Here is an 18,673-nt window from a genome sequence, read left to right on the forward strand (position 1 = left end):
AGTCAGCCATGAAGGAATCTAGTGCATGTGAGGAAATGGGTGTCTTCTGTAATCATTTCAGAGGTCCTATGGTAAAATACCTAGAACAGAAATTAACTGAATGCGGCAAATATTTGTCGACGATCTACTGTGCTAGAAAGAACACTTACGGATATTGTGCTGGACAATACAAACACAGCCCCTGCCTATATGAGCCTGACCATCTTGGAAAGAAGACAAGTATACAGCTACAAATTTACTGAATATTGTAGTTAAAAAGTGGATGTTCAATAATCTATAGAAACAAATAGGGAAATATGATCTGGTCTGGGAGGTCAGAAAAGCCATCTCTGAGAAAGTGATATTTATACAACATTTCAAGGATATGTAGTAGTTATCTAGGAGAAAAGGGAGATTTCTGCAGAGAAGGAAGAGTTTATGCCAAGAGCACAAAGAAAGCAGGGCACATTTAACAACTGAGAAAAAATGTTAAAGGAGCAAGGAACATATTTCAAAATGAAGTGCAGAAACGGAAGTCAAATCACAGAAAGACTTATAAATTATGTTAAGGATTTGGAATGTTTCAGAAAGCGTTTATCTGGAAAATGTTTCTGAGACATCTCTAGAGCTACAGTGGGAGAACAGATTGAGGAGCTATAGAAATGTGGGGCAGTCAGTTATAAGGCAATGGCCTGATCTATGGTGGTGGGTGTGGAGACGAAAAGAAGCAGACAGATAGAAGGAATGTGCAGGAAGCCAAATCTATAGGCCTTGTTCACTGAGTGCATAAGGGAGTTTAGAGAACAGGAAAAGTAAGAATGATGCCCAGACATTGGGCTTGAGTCACTGGGCGGGGAATGGCGAGAGGTTCACTGGTACCATTTACTAAGGAAGAAAGCCCTTCAAAAGTGTAGCTTTGGTTTGGGCTGAGACTGTAAACTCTTTCAGAATCCAGTCAGGAGACTTGAAAGGGAATTTAATATAAAGAATGGCTAACTAGGTATGTATGTCATTGTTAACTAGGGAACTGAAAAAGCAAAGGAGAACCATAAATTTAGCACAGAAGAAGCAATTAAAATGAGCAGCTACCACCCATTAGGGCTGGGAAATCAAAGAGAAGAGACTGGAATTACTAAAACTTCGAAATTTGGAGCAAGGACCCTGCTGGACCAAAACTTAGACCTCCCACTAGAAGGCATTGCTCAACTGGTGCTATTATCTCCACTCTTGGAGCGGAATCCTGAAGGGTTGAGATCCAGACTTAGGAGGGGGCACTAACTCACTGGTGCTGATGGGAGGGAGGGTGGCAGGAGCAGGGAGGGAGTGGTAATGGAGGTAATTGTGCAACTTTCGAAAACACTAGATTCACCTGCTACTACAGAAAGGAACACAACTTTCTGGAGCAAAGAAGCCTCATTTCAGAGATGCTCACAGGAACCCCAAAGGGCAGGAAGTCAGCAGCAAGCCCCTCCTTTCTCCTTTGGCATTGCAATGCCCCTATATCACCTCCTAGTGATGGAGACTAACAACTGGCAAAACAGAAATGAGGTTTGCAGAGTTCCAGCCCCCAGCATCACAGAGTTAATCATAGAAGGGTGGGTTTGGAGTTAAGAAATTATGGGCTAATAACTGGCACAAAAATGCATTGAGCTTAGGGTGCTGGCAAGATATCCAAGGGAAAGTACAGGAGTCTGGAGTTCTGGATAAAAGACCAAATAGAGATTTTTTTAGTTGTTGGCAAATTGATATCAACTGAAATCATAAGAGAGGGTGAGATGGCTGAGAAAGAGCATAGAATAAGAAGAGAGCCTTGCAGAGCACATTCCAAACTTAAGAAGAGAACCATACAAAGGAGACTCAGAAGAAATGGCAAGAGGAATTGCAGCTGGAGGTAAACCAAATGCAATGCTGATGAGAGTCAAGCAAAACAATCAAATATCTCTGTTCGCTATAGAAATCATTTTTTGGCATGAGGTTAGAAAACTAGAGCGCACAGGTCAAAACCAACTAGTCACCTATTTTTCTAAATAAAATTTATCGCACACAGCCATGTCATTCATTTACATATGGTCTATGTCACCTTGGCCAAGTTGAGTAGTTGCTAGAGAGGCTGTATAGCTCACAAAGCCTAAAATATTTACTAACAACTGACCCTACACAGAAAACGTATGCTGTACCCTGGTTTATAGCATTATCCATCCCAAAAGTATATACCTTTGTACACTACATCTTTGCACTTACAAATCCAAGTGATAATAAAGTGGCAGTCCGGCAATGAAATTCCAAGGACTAGCTAAAAAGGTGGAAGAGAAATTGACATTTGTCTATACCTACCTACATTTTACAGATAACCACCAATTCCACCTCACAATAAGGTAGTTTTTGATGCTTACATGCAAAGAAATGTTTAGCCTATGACTTCCCACTTTGCTGCTATTGCAGTTATTTATTACTGTGTCATCAATCACCCAAATATAGTGGTTTAGAATAATAATCCAATATTATCTCTCACAATTCTATGAGCTGACGAGACTCAACCAGGGGTGGATCTTGCTCACTGTCTCTCATGTAGTTCAATCAACTGGCTTCTGTGCCTGGGGCTAGAGTCATCTGAAGGCTAAGATGTACTAGACTACAACATGGCTCCCTCATATGGTTGACACAGCTGACTGGACTGCCTACCCATGTGGCCTGTCCATGTGAATGAGGCTTTAAACAGCATTACAGCTGGGTTCCAAGAGGAAATATTTCAAGAGAAAGGAAGTGGAAACCACCAGTCTTCTTTAAGGCCACTTCCAGAACTTCCACCATATTCTACTAGTTGAAGTAGTTACAGGCCAGCCCAGATTCACAGGGTTGGAGGAATAGATTCCATTTCTCCGAGGACGAGTGCATTCATGAGGAGAATGAAATGATAGCATCTATCTTGGAGACAAGCTTCAGCAGCAGAGCTATGGACCTGTGTCCTGTGCTGGAAAACACCTGCAAGCAAGAATCAGGAGGATAGTAATGTCAAGGCCTCTGAGGTTGGAACACTGCAGAGCCACTCTACTCAACCACTAGGTGTCTAGAAGGACTCACTGGTGAGCAGCTCATTTTTCCAAATTAAAAGCCCTGGTAATGATCCTAACTTTTTCTAAATGGAAGCTCCTGAGAGGTCTTTACGAAGATGTGAATGGGAAGGAACAGGGTGCCAAATTTTTCCCAAGGGCTTTTAATTTGGTTAATGTGACTCTACAGAGGATGATCATATCACTTTCAGACAATTCCGGTAGCAAGTAAGTAATTTCCTTTTACTGCTACAGAGTTAATTTGCGTGTGCAGAAAAAAATAATTAAAAAAACCTAATTGTACAAGCTACACTGTGTTCTGAGCCCACTAGAAGTTGATATCAGCATCACCACCTCTGAGATCTGTTATCTGTAATAGAAACAGCTGTTGTACCTAATGAAAACACTTGAAATTTTCATCTGAAGCAGCAGAATTATAGCAGCACCTCCTAGTTCCACGTACTTAAAGGGTCTGTCAGAATCCCCATTACCTAACACAATTTCCAGGGCTTCACTTTGTTATAGGTCTATAAAAAGCCCATCAAGAGGAAATCTGATTCATGACTGCTGACCTCCTGTCTACATTTTTTTTCTTTGAGATTTCTTGAAGAACTCAGAAGAAGAAAGAAAGAGACAATTGTGTTTTTTCCTAATTTACCAGGATGAAAATATATTCTTTATAGAGTTTTAGGAAAGTGGCTTTGGTTTTGGTTTGGCTTTACAGCATATTTCCTTTCCAGTAATTAACTCAAGAAAGATATATGTTTGTTGGTTTAGCTGTGCAAAAAAAAAAGCAGACTACGTCCAAAAAACGTAAATTTTCTTACGCTGGAAAGTTCCGTGCTACAGCAGGACGCTTTAACAAGGTTCAGTCCATAACAACAACAACAACAACAACAAAAGACAAAACAAAAAAGCCTGAGAAAACATAACCTTTTGAATATCCCAGAGGTCTTGTTATCGCACTGCTCATTCATGCATTCGCCCAACATTTACCGGGCATCTCCTGCGGGTCAGACATTGTTCTAGACATCGGAGATACAGCCATGAAAAAACAGTACCATCACAATGTCTGCATTCTGAAGTAGACGCTAAACTACCTAAAGAAATATGCAATATATTATAAGTAATGAATGCCATGGCTGCGGGAAGCAGGAAAGGAAAATGGAAAGTGCCAATGATTGCAACTGCACTAGAGTAGTCAGGCCAGGATTCATTGAAGTGACGTTTGAACAAAAATCTGAAAGAAATGCAAGCCATGCAATATGTTGGAAAAGCATTCTAAGTAAAGGAAACAGCAAATGTAAAACCCTGCGATTAGAGAGGACCTAGCATGTACAAGGAAATACAAGGAGGGCTGGGGGACTGCAATAGAATGAACAAGAGTGACAAAAGATGAAGTGAGGAAACAGATGACATGATGCTTGGTCAGACAAAACGCCAAAATCACTCTAGGCTGCTGAGATGAGAGTAGATTGGAGGGGGCGGGGGTGGGAGGGCAAGGGTAGAATCAAGGAGACTAGTTTACTGCAACGTCACAAGAGGTGACTTGTACCCAACGGCAGAGGACTTGAACCTTGAAGCCAGGTGGTCACAGTGGATGTGAGGCCAAATGGGGAATTGTGGTGACTTCCATCTAATGTGGAATTTGACCATGAACCAGCACAATTTGTTTGTTTTCAATTCTCAAAATAAATTTCTTTCAATCTGGGCCTAAGAAGTCACAAGGAATTTCTGCTTTAGTCTACCTTTATAATCCACCTATACAAGATCCACATCCTCTGTTCCTTAGTTTTTCATCTATAACCAGAAAGAATACAGAACCTAACTGCAAATCCTTGACCATTCAGCCCCCACTCATGGGACTTTGGGCAAGTCACAACCTTCTGAGAAACATAACGTGTTCAAATCCTTACCACCCTCAGAGTCTATGATTTCATGTTACCAAGCATTGAATCCTAAAGCCCATTAAAGCTTTATGAACTAGGCCTGAAGATAAATAGAAAAAGAAGTCTTTAGAAAAAGGAGGCTTTTAAAAAAATGTGCCAACTGTTAAGTTGGAACGTTCCTATTTCTTTTCACCACAGAATCAGTTAAGAGAAACAGTTAAGCAGCACTCTGTCTTTAACTCGGAAGAAAAGTTATTTGCTTTTCCTTTACAAAGTCTAAACTTCACATTGAGAAGATCAGGATTTAATCTGGTACAACATATAAAGTACTGTCTTATTCTGATATACCTCTGGATCGCTGATTTGACCCTAAATGAGGAAAAATGAAATTTTGTTATTTTAAAAGTAATGAGAGAAAGACTCTGCCATATAATCATGGTCCTGTGAATTTTCATGAAAAGAAATAATACTTTACGTTCCATCAAATATTATAATATAGTACATCACAATCTTCAATGAATTCATCTAATGGAGTATATAGGTGGATGTTTAAAGACATCCATATGAACTTGTCCAAAATTATTTAGCTTTTTATGTTCCGTTTTACCTCAAAATCTTAACTTATAAATTGTACTCATCATCACACGGACGTGACATTCATTGATATACTAATTTGGTCCTTTAAGATGAAAATGGGATAGAATTGTATGTCACTTAGCAACTCTGTGCTGTTCAAGGCTGTTGATGTAGGCAGAGCAAGCAGGGGAGAATACAAATCTGGGAGATGGGCCAGGGGCAGTTGGTTGAGGAGGAAGAGAGAAGAGCAAATTGGAACATTTTATTTACTTTCCACATCAGCATTCAAACCTGAATCCCTCCAGAAACTCTTCTGAGAGAGATTGCACATGCGGCACTATCATTCATCGGCCAGTCATTTGGGCTGACTAATATGTGGTTAGGGCCTTCGGTTGTGTCTTTCTGAAAGTACTGCTGTCTTTTCAAAGATTCAGCAGCCGTACTACTCATTTGCAAAGCAGTTTTTCCAGCAATCAGGCTTTTCCTGTGTGTCTTGTTCTTTAAGGAGTCTCTGCAGATTTATTGCAATTTGATTGTGAATCTTCTCTGCTTCTGGTTATGGGCTTCCTCATTAGCATATCCCCAAATTCCTTTACAGTGTGTACTCTAAGCACTGCTAAGCAGTTCTGTCCATGGCATAATGAAGATCGTGTGGAGAAACCTAAGTGCTCTTGTTGCTGACCACACTGGGGAGAAGGACAGGGACAGACTATGAGGACAAGGAGAGAGAGGCAAGGCCCGAGAGGCAGAAGAGGCCAGGTGCCTGGGATAAATGGTCAAAGTTCCTGGGATAAGTGAGCCTATGCCAGCAGGTGTCCAGACAGCAGTTGTAGTGGAGGAACCTCCACCAAAGCCCGAGCAGACCTCCGATTGTGGTCAGAGGCTGAGCCCTGGGGCCATCGGACCTGCGGGGAGCATCTCCTCCTCAAATGTTGCACTCAGCAAAGCCAAGTCTAACCTGGAAAGTGGAGGAGGCCAAAAGCCTTGGTGCTGGCCATCTTCCCAAGCTCCAGTGTGATCCTCCAAATCTAAATGACAAACTTTAGTTACCATTTAAACCAAACAACATCTTTCTCCTCTGACTTAATGGAAAAAAAGTGTGTGGTTAATTTGTTAAACATTTTCAACCAACTGTATTTGCTGGTCACTTATTTCCCACCTGTGCGCGGTCTTCCCTACAAAACTGGGAATACCTGTTTTATGTACTTTGTTGGTTGAAAATATTCTAAAACTTTAATGATCTGGCAAGAAATTTCTGCAGCAGAAGCATTTCTGGGCAGGAGTCAAATCCTAGCATGGCTTCATCCAGAGAGCATGTACCCAGGAGCTTTGCCAGTTCTCACCAGGAGTTTATCAAGGGGCAAACAAAGCTAACTGCCATTGTGCTCACATGCATAATAAAATACTGTGTCAGTCAACAGATGATCAAACTATGTTAGTCTCTTTGAAGTTTGCCTTTGAATAACTATCACAATTTAAACAAGCTATAGAGAAATTTATTTCATATAAATAAGTTAATTAATACTGTGATGATGGCAAATATTATCAGTGATTACCACTGATCTTTTAATATTGTGCCAAGCACTTCATCAAGTTATCATATTTAATCACTGCAACAACCCTGTGAGGGAGATGTCATTGCTTCTCCTTTGAAAGGTGAGGAAAGGAGCTTTGTAGAATTAACAAGGTAACAAACCTAAGTTTGTAGTGACAGGGTTTAGTTTTGAGTCAGATTTGTTTGGGTGGATCAAAGGCTCCATTCCTAATCATTAGGTAGAGCAGTTAATGTTAAACCAAATGTAGCTACTAAAAGTCAATGGCACAAAGAATATTTTCTGACCCAGGTGCAGATTCTGTAAGACAACCAGTGAGACAACCCTCGAGTCTCCCTTTCAGCAGCAAGTTGAACAGGAGCATCAGAGGCTATGGTAGGCATCCTCCACCCTTCTCTGGATCACAGCTGACGGGCCCAGCTGAGGATGTACCCAGACAGCTCTGCAGCCGCTGCCTGACCAAATCCAAACCCTGGAACCCACTGTCCCCTGGAACATCTGCTCTTACTGTCTTTTCTCATCATCCCTCCTTCTATAAACATCGTGTCTAGGTTGGCTCTGATAGCTCACTGCTTTCCCTCTTTCTGCCATATCAGAACTTCAAGGGAACAGCTTGGAAGTCTGGTCATTCCTATAGTGTACTTACTGTCAATCTGAGGGTCACCCTCTAGTAAGTTATCTGAATTATTCAGAAATGCAACCTGTCAATGATACCGCAATTTCAGAAGCACATATTGCCATAACTCCTCCAGGCTTTATCCTCACAGCCCAGAAGCCTTGAGACTGGAACTGGGTAGCACATTTCTCACTCCTTCACTTCCTGGGATTCCCTCCCTGCCTGTCCCACTAGTGAGCTGATAGAGGAAGGTAACTAAAACAGAAATTGGAAATGCTTATATTTAGTTTTTTAATGTCTATAAAAACTTTTCAAAATGCATCTTTCAGAAGTTCAGTGAAATATCTGGGGCAAGGGAGGGGAGCGTATATCTCAATTCTATTTTGAACCGAAGAGCGAGTTTGCAGTTCATTCTAAAAGTTACTCTCCTTAAATTACCAAAGGTGTCTTCTTTGCTTGGCAGCCCAGCATTTTATTGCATGTATTTTATACATTAAGTTTTGCAATACTTTATAATTCTGGAGAATAACACAATAACAGCTTATACCACTTGGTAGTTAAATGAACCATAGGACATCTTCCATTCTGTATTGAAAGTGGGATTAATACAGAGTTCAGAGCAATTGACTTGTAGCTCATTCAATCATTCACAGTGTACTCATTATACCTTTCATCTTTTGGAGAAGGGCAGAAATGAAAGTGCCTTTACATGCAGCCCTAAAGGAAGGTATGGGCCATTTCTCATTCTGATTATGACTTTCTTAAAACAGTGTATGTGGAGGAGGGGGAAAGGCTATAATCTAAAACACATACAAATGCCATAAGCATAAACACACCCTTATCTCTTAGCATCATCAAAACTGTGTGTGTGTAAACCTTATGTGTACCCTGCTGAAAATGGTTTTCTGCTTGAAAGAAGATTCTGGAGACGAGAATGAATGGCTGACCAAAGGATAACTATAGGCCTGTATTAGAGATCCTAACCTAAAAATAAGACAAAATTAAGCCCTCTCATTGAATTCGAAGAAACCCAAAAGATTTTTAACTTTCCAAGACCTCTTATGCAGAAAAGACCCCTTCAGCTTCACAGTGATTCGCTTAATCACATTAACATAGATATTTAGAAGCAGCTGGAAAAACTGATTCAAGAAATGGTAGTATGTCTGCTATGTACTATCCTGAAGTACAGGGGTCAAAAATTATGTTTTTTAAAACCATGATAGAGGAATTCCACTTCAGGAAATGGAGTAGATATGCTTTTCCCTACTTCTCCCATTAAGTACAACTAAAAGCCCTGGACATTACATGTAAAACAAACACAAGACTCTGGAAGGTGGAATGAAAAGGACTGACAACTGAGGGACATGGAGACTTGACGAATGACATTATGGTAAGTTCACTGGTTTTTTTTTTTTCCTCATACATACTACGCTCGTTGCTGAAGAAGCTACTAATCCAGAAACACTAACACGTGTAGACAAAACAAGCCCCAACAAAAGCCTACCCTCTCTAGCCAGAGGACAAGGAAAGAGGAAGCCTCGTAAAATGGAAAACTCTTAGACAATAATCACTCTACTCCAGCCAAACATCACAGAAAAAAAAAAAAAGTGCTCCAACACCCACCCATGTCAGCAAAGCACAAGTAAAGAGTCAGACTTCTACTCTCACTAGGCTATAACAAGATACCCCAGCCTTCCCACTCTAACAGGGTGGTGTCAGAGAACACCAGATATGGAGTCTGGACTTCCATCTCCACTGGCTGATAAGGCACCACTTCCTCCCTTCCCTCTGCTGGTGTGGTGTCAGAGGAGGCCTAGTAGACAATCAAGAATTTTGCCACATGCCAAGAATTATGAACCTGCCTCCTCCACGTGATGTCAGTGGAGGCTGCATGGCAAGCCCTGATGTGAGATTGGTACCTCTCCCAGCTAGGGAGGTATCAGTGAAACCCTAGTGAGGAGCTTGAATGCTCATCCTCACCCAGAAGTAATGAGGAACCCTTCCCTGAGAAGTCAATGAAGGCTGAGTGGGGAACCTGAACTTCCATACCCACCTAGCAGTGACAAGGCAGTACATCTCCCATCCTCTGCCATAGTAGTGTCAGAAAAATCCAGCTAAATGAGAAGGTGTGAATGAGATCCAGAACCTCGTATCATAATGCCCAAAATGTCCAGATTTCAACTGGAAATCACTGATCATACCATGAACCAGGGAGATCTCAAATTGAATGAAGACCATCAATAGATTCTAACACAGAGATGATAGAGATATTAGAATTATCTGGCGAAGATTTTAAAGCAGCCATCATTTGAAAAAAAAATGTTTTAATGAGCAATTACAAACACCTTAAAGTGAATGAAAAAACTGAGTGTCCACAAAGAACTAGAAAGATTTAACAAATAACAGAAGATATAAAAAGAACCAAATAAAATTTTAGAACTGCAAATACTGAAAGAAAAACTGATATTAAAAAACAAAGAACTCAGTGGATGTAAAATATGATACCAAATATCTGAAACATGGAGTGGAGAGGAATAAAGAATGAGTTTAAAATTAAATGACAATCAGCTTAATATAGACTGCTATATGCAGATGTTATGTACAAATTGATTGGTGACCAAAAATCAATAAATAGTAATATATATGCAAAAAAATAAAATAAAGAGTAAGGAATCCAATTATATCACTAAAGAAAACCAGCAAACCAGGAAAGAGCAAAAGAGAAGAAAGGGTCAGAGAAAAACTACAAAATAACCACAAAACAAGTAACAAAATGGCAATAAATACGTGTCTATCAATAATTGGTTTGAATGTAAATGAAATAATCACTCCAATCAAAATTTTGACATAGGGTGACAGAGTGAATTAAAAAAAAAAAAAAAGACCCATCTTTATACTGCCTACAGGAGACTCGTTTCAGACCTAAAGACACCTGCAGATTGAAAGTGAGGGGATGGAGAAAGATTTATCATACAAATGAATATCAAAAGAAAGGCGAGTAGCAACACTTATATTGGACAAAATAGACTTTAAAACAAAGACTGTAAAAGAGACAAAGGATAGTGTATAAAGGGGACAGGGGAGCCTGGATGGCTCAGTCAGTTAATTGGCCAACTTCAGCTCAGGTCGTGATCTCTCAGTTCATGGTTCAAGCCCCGCATTGGCCTCTGTGCTGACAGCCCAGAGCCTGGAGCCTGCTTCGGATTCTGTGTCTCCCTCTCTCTCTCTGCCCCTCCCTTGCTCATGTGCTGTCTCTCTCTCAAAATAAATAAATAAGTAAATAAATAAATAAATAACATTAAAAAATTATAACAAAGGGGACAATCAAAAAAAGATATAATAATTGTAAATATTTATGCACCCAACATGAAGCACCCACATACATCAAACAGTTAAGAACAAACATAAAGAAACTAATCAGTAGTAATACAATAATAGTAGGGGACTTTAACACCCCACTTACATCAATGGACAGATCATCCAAATGGAGAATGAATAAGAAAACAGTGGCTTTGAATGACACACTAGACCAGATGGATTTAACAAGTATATTCAGAACATTCCATCCTAAAACAGCAGGATACACATTCTTTTCAAGTGCACATGGAATATTCTCCAGAATAGATCACATATTAGGCCACAAAACAAGCGTCAACAAATTCAAAAATATCAAAGTTACACTATACATCTTTTCTGACCATAATCCTATGAAACTAGAAGTCAACCATAAGAAAAAATATGGAAATATGACAACTACATGCAGCGTAAATAACATGCTACTAAAAAATGAGTGGGTCAACCAAGAAATCAAAGAAGTATCAAAAAGTACATGAAAACAAACGAAAATGAAAGTACAACAGCCCAAAACCTTTGGGATGTAGCAAAAGTGGTTCTAAAAGAAAAGTTTATAGCAATACAGGCCTATCTCAAGAAGCAAGAAAAATGTCAAATAAACAACCTAACCTTACACCTAAAAGAGATAGGAAAAAAAAAAAAACAAAATAACAACAAACAAAACCAAAACCAGAGGAAGGAAGGAAGGAAATAATAAATATTAGAGCAGAAATAAATCATATAGAAACTAAAAAACAACAGAACACACCAATGAAACCAGGAACTGGTTCCTTGAAAAAATCAACAAAATTGATAAACCTCTAGTCAGACTCACAAAGAAAAAAATAAAAGGACTCAAATAAAGGGCTCAAAATCATAATGAAAAAGGGAAATAACAACCAACACCACAGAAATACAAACAATCGTAAGAGAATGTTATGAAAACTATATGCCAACAAATTAGACAACCTAGAAGAAATGGATAAATTCCTAGAAACATAACCTACCAAAACTGCAGCAGGAAGAAATAGAAAACTTGAACAGACCAATTAGCAACAAGTAAATTAGGGGCACCTGGGTGGCTCAGTCAGTTGAGCGACCAACCAACTTCAGCTCAGGTCATGATCTCACGGTTTGTGAGTTCGAGCCCCACGTCGAGCTCTGTGCTCACAGCTCAGAGCCTGGAGCCTGTTTCGGATTCTGTCTCCCTCTCTGTCTACCCCTCCCCCACTCATGCTCTGTCTTTCTCTGTCAGAAATAAATAAACATTAAAAAAATAAAAAAAAAAAAAGTAAATTGAATCAGTAGTCCAAATACTCCCAACAAACAGAAGTCCAGGACAAGACAGCTTCAAGGGGAGTTCTACCAAAACCTTAAGGAAGAGTTAATACCTACTCTTCTAAAACTATTCCAAAAAAATAGAAGAAAAACTTCCAAATTCATTCTATGAAGCCAGTATTACCCTGATACCAAAAACATATAAAGACACTACAAAAAAAAGAGAATTACAGGCCATCTCTGATGAACATAGATGCAAAACTCCTCAATAAAAATATAAGCAAACTGAATCCAACAATACATTAAAAAAAAAATCATTCACCAAAATCAAGTGGGATTTATTCCCAGGATGCAAGTTTGGTTTAATATTCACAAATCAATCAATTTGATAGATAACATCAATAAGAGAAAGGATAAAAAAATGATCATTTCAACAGATGCAGAAGCATTTGACAGAGTACAACATCCATTTATGATAAAAGCTCTCAACAAAGTAGGTTTAGAAGGAACACACCTCAACATAATAATGTCCATATATGAAAGATCCACAGCTACCATTATCCTCAGTGGAGAAAAACTGAGAGCCTTTCCCCTAAGATCAGGAACAAGACATGAATGTCCACTCTCACCACTTTAATTCAACATAGTCCTGGAACTCATAGCCACACCAATTAAAAAACAAAAAGAAACAAAAGGCATCCAAATTGGTAAAGAAGAAGTGAAAGTGTCACTATTTACAGATGTCATGATATTTATAGAAAATCCTAAAGACTACAACAAAAAACTACTAGAAATGACAAATGAATTCAGTAAAGTCACAGGATACAAAATTAATGTGCAGAAATCTGTTACGTTTCTATACACTAATAATGAAACAGCAGAAAGAGAAACTAAGGAAAGAATTCAATTGACAATTGCACCAAAAATAATAAGATACCTAGGAAACACCTAACCAAAGAGGTGAAAGACCTATATTCTGAGAACTATAAAGCAATGATGAAAGAAATTGAAGATGACACAAAGAAACAGAAACACATTTCATACTCATGGATTGGAAAGAACAAATATTGTTAAAATGTCTATACTACCCAAAGCAATCTACACATTTAATGTAATCCCTATCAAAATGCTAACAGCATTTTTCACCTGACTAGAACAAACAATCCTAAAATTTATATGGAGCCACAAAAGATCCCAAATAGACAAAGCAATTTTGAAAAAGAAAAGCAAAGCTGGAGGTATCATAATTCCAGACTTCAAGTTATATTACAAAGCTGTAGTAATCAAAACAGTATGGTACTGGCCCCAAAATAGACTTAATGATCAACAGAACAGAATAGAAAACCCAAGATAATCACATACTTACATGGCCAATTAATCCATGAGGAAAATCCAGTGAGAAGAAGTAGGAAAGCAGGAAAGAATATCCAATGAGAAAAAGTCTCTTCAAGAACTGGATACATGCAAAAGAATGAAAATAAACCACTTTCTTACACCATACACCAAAATAAGCTCAAAATGGATTAAAGAGCTAAATGTGACACCCGAAACCATAAAAATCCTAAAAGAGAGCACAGACAGTAATCTCTCTGCCATTTGCCATCACAACATCTTTCTAGAATATGTCTCCTGAAGAAAGGGAAATAAAAGGAAAACTATTGGGACTACACACATAAAAAACTTCTGCACAGCGAAGGAAACAATCAATAAAACTAAGAGGCAACCTACTGAATGGGAGAAGTTATTTGCCAATGACGTATTCGATAAAGGGTTAGTATCCAAAATATGTAAGCTACTGATACAACTCAACACCCAAAAAACAAATAATACAATTAAAAATGGGCAGAAGACACAAGCAGACATTTCTTCAAAGAAGGCATACAGATAGCCAACAGACATATGAAAAGATGCTCAACATCACTGATCATCAGGGAAATGCAAATCAAAACTACAAGATATCACTTCACACCTGTCAGAGCAGCTAGAATCAAAAACACAAGGAACAACAAGTGTTGGTGAGGATGTCGACAAAGGGGAACCCTCTTGCACTATTTGTGGGAATGTAAACTGGTACAGCCTCTATTGAAAACAGTATGGAGGTTCCTAAAAAATTAAAAATATAACTACTCTACAATCCAGGAATAGCACCACTGGGCATTTACCCAAAAAATGCAAAACACTAATTCAAAAGGATACATGCACCCTGGTGTTTATTGCAGCATTATTTGTAATAGCCAAACTATGGAAGCAGCCCAAGTGTCCATCAACTGATGAATGCATAAAGAAGAAGAGGTATATCTATATACAATGGAATATGATTCAGCCATAAAAAAGAATGAAATCTTACCATTTGCAATGACATGGATGTAGCTAGAAAATGTAAGGCTAAGTAAGATAAGTCAGTCATAAAAAGCCAATATCATATGATTTCACATATATATGGAATTTAAGAAACAAAACAAACAAGCAAGGAGAGAGAGAGAGAGAGAGAGAGAGAAACCAAGAAACAGACTCTTAACCATGGAGAAAAAACTGATGGTTACCTGAGGGGAGGTGGATGGGGAGATGGGTGAAATAAGTGATGGGAATTAAGGAGTGCACTTATCATGTTGTGCACTGGGTGATATATAGAATTGTTGAATCACTATATTGTACACCTGAAATTAATACAACACTGCACGTTAGCCATACTGGAATTAAAAAAAAACTTAAAACTCAGTGGAGAGGCTCAATAACAGAATAAAGGAGACAGAGGAAAGAATCAGTAAAATGAGGATAGGAAAATAGAAATTACCCAATCTAGGGGCACCTGGGTGGCTCAGTCAGTTAAGCAGCTGACGTCAGCTCAGGTCATGATCTCATAGTTCATGAGTTAGAGCCCCATATAGGGATCTGTGCAGACAGCTCAGACTCTGGAGTCTGCTTTGGATTCTGTTTCTGTCTCTCTCTCCCTCTCTCTCTCTCCCAAAAATAAATATTAAAAAAAAAAAAACAACAAAGAAGAAAAGAAATTACCCAATCTAAACAATACCAATGGGCTCTAATAAAGGTATGTGCCCTGGGTCCTGTCTCTCTCTCTCTCTCTGCCTGGATTCTGCCTCAACTTCCCCATATGACATTTCGAAGCATGCTATGTACTTCTTCCAGGACTTATGAATAATATACTCTCTATTTCAGTTTCTCTTGTGGTCTTTTGTTAAACTGTGAGCAGTTCATCATCCAGTACCCTTGCTCTACTTAGCAAATGTTAACAAAGTCATAAGAGTCTTCCAGTCTTTCTCTGCCTTTTGTGGTTTTAATTGGGCATTTTATATGATTCTATTTTCTCTCCCTTCTTAGCATATCAGTTATGCTTCTTTTTTTACTTTTTTTACTGGTTGTCCTAGAGTTTTCAATATACATTTACAACTAATCCAAACCCACTTCCTTTTTTTTTAAAATTTTGCTTAATGTTTATTTATATTTGAGAGAGAGAGAGAGAGAGACAATATGTGAGCTGGGGAGGGGCAGGAGCAGAGAGAGACAGAGACAGAATCTGAAGCAGGCTCCAGGTTCTGAGCTGTCAGCGTAGAGCCCCATGCAGGGCTCAAACTCACCAGCCATGAGATCATGACCTAAGCCAAAGTTGGATGTTTAAAAACCTGAGCCACCCAGGTGCCCTGGCAAGTCCACTTTCAAATGGATACCACTATACCAGTACACAAGTAGTGTGAGTACCTTATAATAACAAAATAATCTTATTTTTTTCATCTCTGTATCATTGCTGTCCATCATTTTATTTATATATACAAGCAAATATAAGCATATATATATATACATACACACATACTACATAAGCATACCTAATCAAATACATTGTTGCTATTATTATTGACCATTCACCAAGATAGACCACATTCTAGGCCATAAAACCACCTGAGAATTTAGATCAATAGAAATCATACAGAATTAGATTAGATTAGAAATCAATAACAGAAAGATAACTTAAAATCTCAAAATCACAGAAGTTAAACAACATACAGATGCATAATACATGGGTCAAATAAGAAATCTCAAGGGAAATTTTAAAATATTTTAAACTAAATGAAAATAAAAGCATAACTTACCAAATTTGTTGGATACAGTAAAAGTAGTGCTTAGAGAGAGATTTGTAGCATTTAAATGTATACATTAGAAAAGAAGAAAGATCTAAAATCAAGCATCTTAGTTTCCCCTGAAGAAACTAAAACAAACAAACAAAGGCAAATTAAATCCAAAGTAAGCAGAAAAAAATAAATGTTAAGAATTAGAGCAGAAATCAGTGAAAGCAAAAACAGGAAATCAATAGGGAAAAACAACCAAAGATCAATAAAATCAATAAGCCTCTAGCCAAGCTAACCAAGAAAATTTAAAAAAAAATCAGAAGACACAAATTACTAATCATCAGAAATTAAAGAGGGGCTATCACTATAGATCCCATCAAAATTAAAAGGAATACTGTGAACAAATGCTATGCCCACAAATTTGATAACCTAGATGAAATGGTCCAATTCCTTGAAAGACACAATCTGTCAAAACTCACTCAAGAAGAAATAGATAATCAGAACAGGCCTATCTATTAAGGGTATTAAATCAATAATCAATAACCTTTATGTTGTTTTTTTGTTTTTATTTTAGAGAGAGAGAGAGGATGAGTGGGGGAGAGGGGCAGAAGGAGAAAGAGAGAGAGAGAGAGAGAGAGAGAGAGAGAGAGAATGTTAAGCAGGCTCCATGTTCAGTGGAGTGCCTGATTTAGAACTCGATGCCACGACCCTCGGATCATGACCTGAGCCAAAATCAAGAGTTGGACACTCAACAACTGAGCCACCTAGGAGCCCAATAATTAATAACCTTCTAAACATATGAACAGCAAATATTTAAATGGGGGAATATATGTAGAGCAAATTATAAATGGGGGAAGGCAAAGACATGTTAAAGAAAATAAAGTGTCTACACTCCAGTTGAACATAAAATGAAGAAAAGAGTAAACTGAAAATTTTCAGACTACTAGTGTCTGCATTTTTTTATTGAAGTGTATTTATATATAAATATTATTTATATATTATATATTAAAATATATATATTAATACCTAGAGCAACTACTAAAAATGCTATACAAAATGATACACTAAAAACACTAGATTACTTAAAATGGAATTCTAAAAAATGTCCCAGTGCCCCTAGGAAGGTTAAAAAAAAAGAGAACAAAAAGAAAACAAAAAATAAAATGACAAAGCCCTTACATACCAATAATTATATTAAACCTAAATGGTCTAAATAATGCCAAGGGAAAGAATTTGGCAAAATGAATATAGAATCATGATTCAACAATATTCTGTCTACAAACTCTTCAAATATAATGACAGGCTAAAGGTCAAAGGATGTAAACAGATATCACACAGACTTTAGTATAAGGAAAGCAGTAGTGGCTATATTAATACCGGACAAAGTAGACTTCAGAGCAAAGTAAATGACTGGAGGCAGAGAGAGATATTATATAATTATAAAAGGATCAGTCCACCAAGAAGACATAGCAATGTATATGCACCAAACAACAGGGCTGCAAAAGATATGAAACAAAAATTGATACGACTGAAAGGAAAAATGGACAAATCAACAATTATAGTTGGAGATTTTAACTCCTCTGTCTAAACAATTGATTGAGCAACTAATCAAAAAATTCAGCAGGAATGTATAGAACTCAATGATACCATCAACCAAGAGTACATAGCACACATTTATAGAACATCTATCCAACAGCAGATACATGTTCTTTTCAAGTGCCCATGGAATATATACCAAGACAAACTATATACTGGGCTAAAAACAAACTTAACAAATTTTTTAAAACTGAAATCATAAGCAACATTTCCTTCCACTGCAATGGACAAATATCAGAAAGATAACAGGAAAATCTCTAAATACTAGGATAATCCATGGATCAAAAAGAAGTCTCAAGAAAAATTTAAAACTACATTGAAAGATAAATGTATAACATTAAATGCATATAGTATAAAAGAAAAAATCTCAAATCAATTATTGAAGCCCACCTCAAGAACATAAAAAAGAAAAACAAAATAAACCTAAATCAAGCACAAAAAGGAAATAATAAAAAGAAAACTGAAACTCCACGAAAATGAAAGAAAAAAAATAGAGAAAATCAATGAAAGCACTGGTTCTTTGAACAGATCAATAAAACCTGCAGACCTCTAGTAAGACTAAAGAAATAAAAAAGAGATGACACAAATCACCAATATCAGGAATGAAATCAGGTAACACTATACACCCTGCAGACATCAAAAGGGAATACTATAGCTCTAGAAATATAAATTTGACACTTAGATGAAATGTACTAATTCCTCAAGAAACACAAATCAGCAC

The 18,673-nt window shown here is 37.7% G+C and overlaps 1 protein-coding gene across 2 annotated transcripts in view; it reads left to right on the forward strand.

Moving 5' to 3' along the window:
* SPATA16 (spermatogenesis associated 16) overlaps positions 1–18,673 on the forward strand; it is a 241,648-nt gene that overhangs the window by 208,588 nt on the left and 14,387 nt on the right. The gene's annotated exons all lie outside the window — the stretch shown is intronic.

This window comes from Acinonyx jubatus, chromosome C2 (genome assembly GCF_027475565.1).
Source record: "Acinonyx jubatus isolate Ajub_Pintada_27869175 chromosome C2, VMU_Ajub_asm_v1.0, whole genome shotgun sequence".
In the NCBI taxonomy this organism is placed as follows: Eukaryota; Metazoa; Chordata; class Mammalia; order Carnivora; family Felidae; genus Acinonyx; species Acinonyx jubatus.